Raw genomic sequence first — 8,485 nt, forward strand, 5'->3', positions numbered from 1 at the left:
CCATCTCCAGAGTGAATGTCTGAAATAGGTCTGTGTTTTACTGAGTTCCATGTGTCTGGGCAGTCAGCTGAGGCTGATGATACAGGCTGTGCAGCAGCAAGAGCAAGGAAGAACACGAGAGGATCTCTGATTTCACTACAGGGACAGCCCTAGTGCTTAGGAGTGACAGAGAATGTGAAAGGCAGCAGCAGTTAGTCAGTGTGTTTGCCCCACAGTGGTGTCCTGTGTCAGGGAAACTCATGTCATGGACATATCACTGATGGAAAAGATGGGAGCTGTCTCTCCTTTCCACTGATGGGCAAGTCAGGAGACAGAAGGAAAGCCGGCATATTGCATCTCAGTGACAGGTCAGCTGGACTTGCTCCCTGCAGGAGAAAGCCTGCATTGCTTAGCTTTTGAAATGTAAAGAAAAGTCCCAAGTGGTTGTGTTGGGTGAAGAGAGACTGAAATGCACCATTTTCCTAGGTCAGGGAGCTCGTGCCTACCTGTGTGCACCATAAGCAGAGGATGGCCCTTGGTCCAGCCAGTGGCGTCTCATGGGCTGCACCACTATTGGACCACCTGACATCCTGGACATTAGGATCACCCTAACCTTCATGGTGAGTGCTGCTGCCCAGCTCCTTTAACTCCCTCTCTAAGCATTGAGTGTCAAACTTCAAATAAAACCAGGTCCTTGCTTGGTAAAGAATTAGATTTTTACCTTTCAGGTAATTCATACTGCTGAATCTTAACAATTGCGAAGCTATATGTATAATCTCAACCAGGCATTTGGGGAGCCACTTCACATATTTCCATCATCTGTTTTAGGATAAAATTCATTGCCCTTTGGAATGCACCCCTCTATCTCTGTTGACTTTGCAGGGACAAAACCCGCTGAGTATAGACCAGACTCCTAGACAACTTTGTGTGTTGGATCTTGCCCTTAGTGTGCTGCTCTAGTGTGTTGGGAGGAAATGGTGATACAATAGGCAGGAGCTGGAAAACATCTAATATCTACTGAGCTTATCCACAGCCTAACACATAAAATAATTATCCCTATGACCTTTTCCATTTTGAGGAGGACTCACTCTTAGAGAGAGCTTAGTCTCCTCAGCTGCTGAATGCTTTCAACAGCAGTCAGGGTTTCTGTGCAGTGACAGGAGTACGCAGCCCTCCCCAGGATTAGGCCTTTGGCAATCTCACGTTGCTTCTGACAATTCAAAGCATCTCTTGTAACAAATGTCCAGAAAAGTTCAGAATTGATTTATAAGTAGGCAGAGCATATAAGCACAATTCAGAGAGCAAGGCCTGTTGTTATGGCTGTAAACTAGCAGATAAAATGTTAATCCTAACCACATGATACCTGTCTTACCAGAGGTGTAATTATTTCTCGAGTAAAAGTAACAGCTTTGGATATGTTAGGAACTGCAAATTTAGGCAGATCATGCAAATTACAATGAAGAATTTAGTGGTGTGAATGTGTCAGCCTGTGTCATGTCTGAGTCATTGCACTGGACTAGATGTTCATTTGTGCAGCTCCTGTTGTCCCTGCCATGTGTGACATGTGACAACACATGTGTTCTTCAATTCAGGCAGTGTGGAACAGTAATATGCCTCTACAATACACCTCTACATAACTCAACTTCCAAATGCCATCTACAAGCAGGGACAATGAAAGCAGAAGTATATTCACTTAATGGCAAAAAATGGGAAATTTTCTTGGGATGAAAAAGGGCTGTTTTTTTGGGAACAGGTGAACGGTGAATTTTTTAGAAAGCTTTTTCAATTTCTGCTCACTATAACTATAAAACTTGTAACTTAATTCATTTGCAGAAGGAGGAGAAATAATCTTACTTTGTTCCTTGCATTGTAGCTTGCCCTCTCTTGGGCTTAAAAAGATATAGAAGCAGTCTGTCAGTGGGAATGAGTTCTGTTGTATGTAGGGCAATTTAAAAGAAAAAACTCTATCTCTCCTTTTCTAGCTTTAACTTAATTTTGCCTATCTTAACCAACTAAATGACACGAGTATTAATCTACAGGCAGCCTTGTTCTGAGTCTGCATTTTTGTCCTGCATGGGTAAGGGAAATTGACCCCAAAATATCACTGTTTGAATCATGAGCATAGAAGAGAAACTGGATGGGGAAGAAGGCAGCAAACTTCAGAGGCACAAGAGGGAAGTCTACTGCAGAAAGCAAGGGAGCAGAACCTTTTCCAAGTGTGTGGTAGACATAACAAGAAGTGTATGAGCTTAGCTTGTAGGAAGATGGTAAAAAAACATTTCTAAACATAGACAAAATGAAAGACTGGGATACATTGCCTGGGGATTATATCACTTGAGATCTGTAAGTACAAACTAGATATGTACCTGCTAATGATGAAATAGGTGTGGCTAAGAGGACATCAGGGTCTGAGGTCCTTCAAGCCCAGTTCTTTGAGTTCTGTGATGTAAACTTTCTTCCTTGCCATAAAAACATTACCATATGGATAGGTCTGAATGAATGAAACCTATTGATTGACATTTCCTTCATGTGGTACAGTGGCCTATGTATTAACAGACAAAGAAATTAGGATGATGGAGATAGGGCATTGCAGCGGGAGCTTGCTTGGTGTGGGCTCTAAGAGCTCTAGCTGAGGCTGATTTTGGTTCTTAGAGCACCTTCTCAGCCCAGTGCCTGAGGGTTGGAGGATGAGGAATTACATGTTACTGTACAGGTAAGTCCCATTTATCAAGCAGAGTGTTTACTGCCTATCAGTGAGCGATCACAAAAACATTTATTTATTTCTGAGTTGGTTTGCATGTGAATTTTCAGCAGTTTAGATCCTATATTGCTCAAGAAGCAGATCTGATAGAGGAAATCTGCACAATTAAGATGATAAATTTTTCACGTCACCTGCTGTAAAGTATATAAAGTATACCTGTTCTGCCGTGAATGATTGCTACAAATGATGAATCAGCAAGGATGGGTCCATGTTTAACACCTTGGTTTGTGATTTTTGTTATAATCTCTGACATGACTGATTATGGCATGGCCTAAAGCAATTTATTGAATTAATGAATTACTTACTAATACATGAGTATGATTAATTGAGATGCCTGTTTGGATCCTACTCTGCATAATGAAGCTTGAGCACTGACAGGTGCAGCCTGTGGGCCTGTTTCTGTTTTCCAGGAAATGACAGGGAATCACAGAGATAATCCACACCAGCTAAGGCTGCAGGACTGTGCTGAGAAAACTGTCACAGGGAAGGTAACAGGCAACTCTTACTTCAGTGACCTGGAAGATTTGCCCCTTCCTGCCCCATTCTCTGCTTTTTCCTCCTTCAGCTTTTACTGTTTTATGTATTTACTGATTTATTGTCACCACTGCAATGACAAGCCAAGCGTGGCAGTACTGAACTGCTTCTGGAAAGCTGGTGTGAAATTAGGAGTCACCTTCCTGAAAGTCAGGTGCAGAAAAGAGTAACCTTTCATAGTAGTGTCTGGTTGAGTTATAAATGCCCCACTGGGGGTTGTTCTTGAATGTGGGTATTTTCAAGACTGAAACATTAGTGTTTTGGTTATAAACAGCACCGGTCATCTGTTGGATGCTGACTCCTTCTGAGGTAAGTTAAAGCAGTGACTGTGAGAAACTGAGTAGCCAAATATCATTAATATTGTGCCTGTGACATTGCTCACCCCAAGTGTGCAGCAGAAGACCTGGATGGACAGAAGGGATGAAAAGTGAGGAGAATGGTCCCCACTGCATTCCTCCCTCCCAGCCCAGCCTGCTGAGCTCAGGCTTTGCCACTGTGTAGGTGGCATGTGGCTGTGAATGAAAAGCCTTTGTGTGGCTAAATTGTTCCCTACATTGTTCAGATGAACCATGGAGGACATAACCCAAGAAGGTAAAAAAACTGGGCTGTATGGTAGTAAAATTGATAGTTTCCTTCTCAGAGGGGTAGTTCAGATCTGCTTAAGTTAAGGTGAATGGTTTGAAGGAAGAATCTGTCTGCATGCTTTCCTTGTGTGGCTTTGGGGGCTGAAGAGTGAAAAAGGGGGACAAAAGGCTGCCTGGCCTAATTCTGGCCTAATTCTTTGTGCCAGAGTGGAGCATATGTGTACCAATCAGTACTGTTTTCCTGAGGAGCCATGCTCTGATAATGAATAGAAAGCTGCTAAACTTACTGCTGCACAGAGCAATATACCTTTTTCTACAAAATGGGCCATTAACACTTGTGAAACAATAAAATTACTCTTTTCTAGTCCCACATTACAATATCTTCAGTTTTACTTTTAGAGTTAGCAAGGTAGCTCTGCTAGAGCTAATTCTGAGGGGAAGGATGCCAGTAGAGCTGCTGGAAAGGCAATGGAGTGAGACTGGTGTTCAAGTAGCAAGGCATGTTTGGGGTGTTTTGTTTCAGTAGGAAACTGAGTTTCGATTTTCACTGAGAAAACCTCTCTTCCACTGAACATCTTTTCTCAGAGGGTTTCTGGCAGCCCATTTCCACGGCAGAGCCATTTTAAGCCTTCCCAAGTCTCTGTTCTTGGTACTCCACTTGTAGTTTCTGCATACAGGGGTGCTAGTCTTGCCATGCTGCAATGCAGACCCACAAACACCCGTGTCATACCTGAGCAGTGGGTCTGAAACATTACAGTGTGTACAAAGCAGGTGGGAAGGCCCTTTCAGGCCAGGACCCCAGAGCTGAACATAGTTCCTAGTGAATTACACCAGGAGTTTCTGCTCAGAACCCCCTTTCTCCTGTGCTGGCTGAAACTGAAGCCACAGCTCTGTAGGAGTGAATGGTCTCCCAGTTCACCTGGCCTTTGACAGAGAAGTGTGGTGATGTGGGATTGGAAATGGCAGGGACAATATGCGGAGTACTTCAGCAAGGCACACTCCAAATAGCCCCTGAGGGCAGCTGGGATTCACTGAGAATAACTAAGCCTGAGATGTCTGTGTAATTCATGGTGGCTTTTTGGATTCCCGTCTAAATATCAGGACCAAAAAATTCAGACTCTGCAGCTGTTAATGAAATGATCTCTTGAGAACAGCTTTGCACATAAGGGATGCTTATTTTGTGTGCAAAATTTGTAAGGCCATCATTAGCTTTTTTCTTGACCCTTATTCCCAGGATGGTGAAAAACAATTTCATTTGCAAATAGTAGATTTCAAGGTCTATGATTTGAAAAATCTTCTTGAAGTGGTAATGCAAGCATTGTGCACTGTCTCTGTGGCCCAGGGCTTGCACGGTAGCTTCCTTATTGCATTAGCACCATTGAGTATTCTTCTCTTGTACTCATTCCCTGCAAAAGAGATATTGACAGAGGGATCTCTTTGAGTCTTTGAGTTTGCCTGACTGTGGAAAAGAGTAGAGATGGGTATTTGGAGAAGAATAGTGGGAATAATTGTTTTTTCTATTGGTGCGATGTATTGAACAACAGATTTTTTTCACCCTGAGCCATGTGAAATAGACATTGTGTAAACTTTTGGGCTGAACAAAAGATTCAGTTAGTCAGATAAAACAATCTCAAAGGGTGTAATCTGGAGACAAATGTGCAGAAAATGTTAAACAGAGGTGTGCAGTGGAGTAGGAAGACAGTCAACCTGTTCATGATCCACGTGGCCATCTATGCTTGCAGGGTCTTGTATGTCCTCTGAAATGGATATGTGACTGAGTGTAATCACTTATTCTGTGTATGTGACCAAAGGATTTGGTCAAAAAAAGTCCCAACATCCTCCAGTTTAACTGAAATACTGTGTTGCGTTATTAAGACTTTTAAATGCCTGTAATAAAACAGAAGCATTATTTTGAACAAATGTGTTTTGTTATTTTAATATTTATGATTTAAATGTTTTGCTTGTTGAACCACTGAATGACATGACATTTCACTAAATGACATAATATTTCATAATTTTGCCAAGCTCAAACATAGATGAAATTTATGGGATGGAGTTCAGGAAAGAACATGGGTGAGAATATGGAGAAGGAGAAAAGGAAAAAAGCTTGGGAACAGGTTGTTCTATAAGCTGAAAGACCTGCCCATGAAGTATTGTTGGGCCTATGTTTTGAAGGCTGCATTGACAAGAAGGAGTCATTCTGGGATTTCTGGTAGAAAGCTGTTGGATGAGGAGTATGGAATTAGACTGAGTGAAGAGTGAAATTTCTGGATCATGTTTCTGAAGAACAGTTGTGATAGCAATCAGGCTGCACTGGGACAGTCTCAAAATACCCTTCTGATCAGAAGTTCTGAGAAATTTGTATTTGAGAAACCAGGTGTTTCTAAAATGACTGAAATTCAGCCATGCTGCCAGCTGCACAGAGCAGATGACATCCTTGTCAGCTGCATTTCTGTCACCCACAGAAATACCACACCACAGCTGTCTGGAGCTCTAGTTAGAGGTTCCCTTCTGAGCTCTGGGTCTCCTGAGTCCACAGCAAGAAGCCTGGAATGCTGACTTGGCTCATTACTCCTGCGCTGGAGAACCTGGAAAGCATCACATCTTTTCTCCTGTGGCTGCTCACCTTTGCAGTTTGTCTCAAGTTTTTAAATGGGAACCTGACTTGCATTTGCCAGAAATTCATCATCCTAAGATATAGCAGTCAAAGTCTTTGGCCCAGCAGCATGGCATTTACATTTTGAGTGCTCTATAGAGCATAGTCCTTGCACGTGGCACATTACCAGCTTCTGAAGGGCATTCAGTGCTAAATGGCCATGCAAGAGATTTGTGTGAGAAAAAATCCTCTCATATCTACTGCTTGGTCATAAAAAACACTTTAGTGCACAAACAAAAAGATAAAAATTATCTTTTTTATGTGTTTCTGCTGCATTTCTCAAAAGGAGGCACGGGTTCAAAGCATGCCTGGCACTGCAGTTTGCAGTTGTACTTGGTGGATCCTCATCCCAATGAAACAGCTGATAAACCGCAGAAAAGCCACTGAAACATGTGACCTACCTTAGTTAATGTCAGCAAAAATGGCGAGAGAGAGAGGAGGAGACCTGAGACTCCTCCAAAGGTGACTCCAAAGTTCCTCTGCTCTCCTGGGACTTTCCTCAGCCTCGTGCTTTTTCCAAGCTCCAAAGTGCAGCTATGCTTTAAAAGCCGACAGAGCCAGAGGCATTTTTTCCCCTTGCTTTCATTGATTTTTCTTGACATACTGATGTTGCTTTGCAGACAGAAGTGCTCTGTTGTGGCCTGTGTCAGGAGCAGGAGGGAGAGCCAGTGTCAGCCACAGCATCTGGACCAACTGCTCGAGAATCAAACTCACTTTTCATTCATGAGTGAACCTGCTGTGTGAGAAATTGGGATATATTACTTCCAATGCTTGCAAGTTACACACCACAGAGTAACGGCATGGGTAAGCTATGAAATAGCTTTCTGTATGACCAAATACTGTTAAAGATCAGAAAACCCAACAGAAACTAGGGTGCTCAGGCTTGCAGTCAGATTTCTCGTTTCAGCCATGCCTACCCCCTGTGCTGTTAAGAAGCCTACCAGTTTTCTGAACAGCAAAATGTTTCCTCCCCTCTCCCCCTTGTGCTCTGGATACGTGATGTGTAACAGGGTGGGTTGCAAGTGCCTCTCAGCTCAAGCTCTGCCCTGCAGGGAGGTTCCATCACAGACCTCCTCACTGCCTGAGGGAGGCTCCTTGCAGGCCAGGGGAGGATACCTGACTGAGTAGTGAACAAGGTCCATTTGTCATCTGCACTATGGCATTTGTTCAGAGAACTCAGGAGACCTGAATTAAAGAAATCCAAGAGCAGATCTGCCAGCCCCATCAGTCTCACAAGCCTCTGTGTCTTCTCAGAGCTTTGTGGGAACCCTGTTTTTGAAAAAAGAGCATTTCATCACAGTGCCTGATTGTGCTGCATAATGACAATATCCTGTGCTGCAGGGAACTCCCTTCTTCCTAAACCTCTGTGAAGTGACTCAAGGAGCTAAAAAGGCTATATTGCAATCAGCTGGGAAATCACTGCCATCTGATAGCTCTATAGCATCTGCACTGATTTTCTGTAGGACACTTGATCTCTGCAGGTAATCATGGAAAGAGACTGGAAGAGAGAAAACAACCTCAGCAGTAGTGGTAGCTTTCTGTGAGGACAGGTAAAACCCAAATGTGAAGAGTTAGGAGGAGGGGGTGATGACACCCCTTTCCCTCCCTAGGCATGCCGTATTTCAGGGGTGGGATGTGGTCCCTCAGACAAGGGATGATGTAGGCCTGGCTGCATTGGTTGAAAATCTACGGCAGAATAACACACAGCATCCTTGAGAGCTTGCTCTCTGATTGCCCACGCTGCCTAAACAACAGCACATTCTCTGACTGGTTTGGCCTGTGCCCATTAGTGCTCTCTGAGATGCTGCCCAGTCAGTTTGTGAAACAGCTGGTAGCAGCAACCATGTCCAAAAAGCAGCAGGGCTGTGATTGCACCAAGTTTGTCTCTCTGCACTTTAAGCAGGCCTCCACTGCTATTCTGGTGGGCTTTGCACCTTCAGACACCCCACCATGCCCTCACACCATCCTTCA

The 8,485-nt window shown here is 43.6% G+C and overlaps 1 long non-coding RNA gene across 1 annotated transcript; it reads right to left on the bottom strand.

Moving 5' to 3' along the window:
- Positions 1–2,040: 2,040 nt before the first annotated feature.
- LOC111922941 (uncharacterized) lies at positions 2,041–7,883 on the bottom strand. The gene is made up of 3 exons (XR_002860827.2): positions 7,631–7,883; positions 6,916–7,250; positions 2,041–5,264 (listed from the first exon to the last, which is right to left on the bottom strand). It is a non-coding gene; the product is annotated as an uncharacterized LOC111922941 (long non-coding RNA).
- Between the last annotated feature and the right edge of the window lie 602 nt (positions 7,884–8,485).

This window comes from Cyanistes caeruleus, chromosome 3, assembly GCF_971803275.1.
Source record: "Cyanistes caeruleus chromosome 3, bCyaCae1.hap1.1, whole genome shotgun sequence".
NCBI classification, from domain to species: domain Eukaryota; kingdom Metazoa; phylum Chordata; class Aves; order Passeriformes; family Paridae; genus Cyanistes; species Cyanistes caeruleus.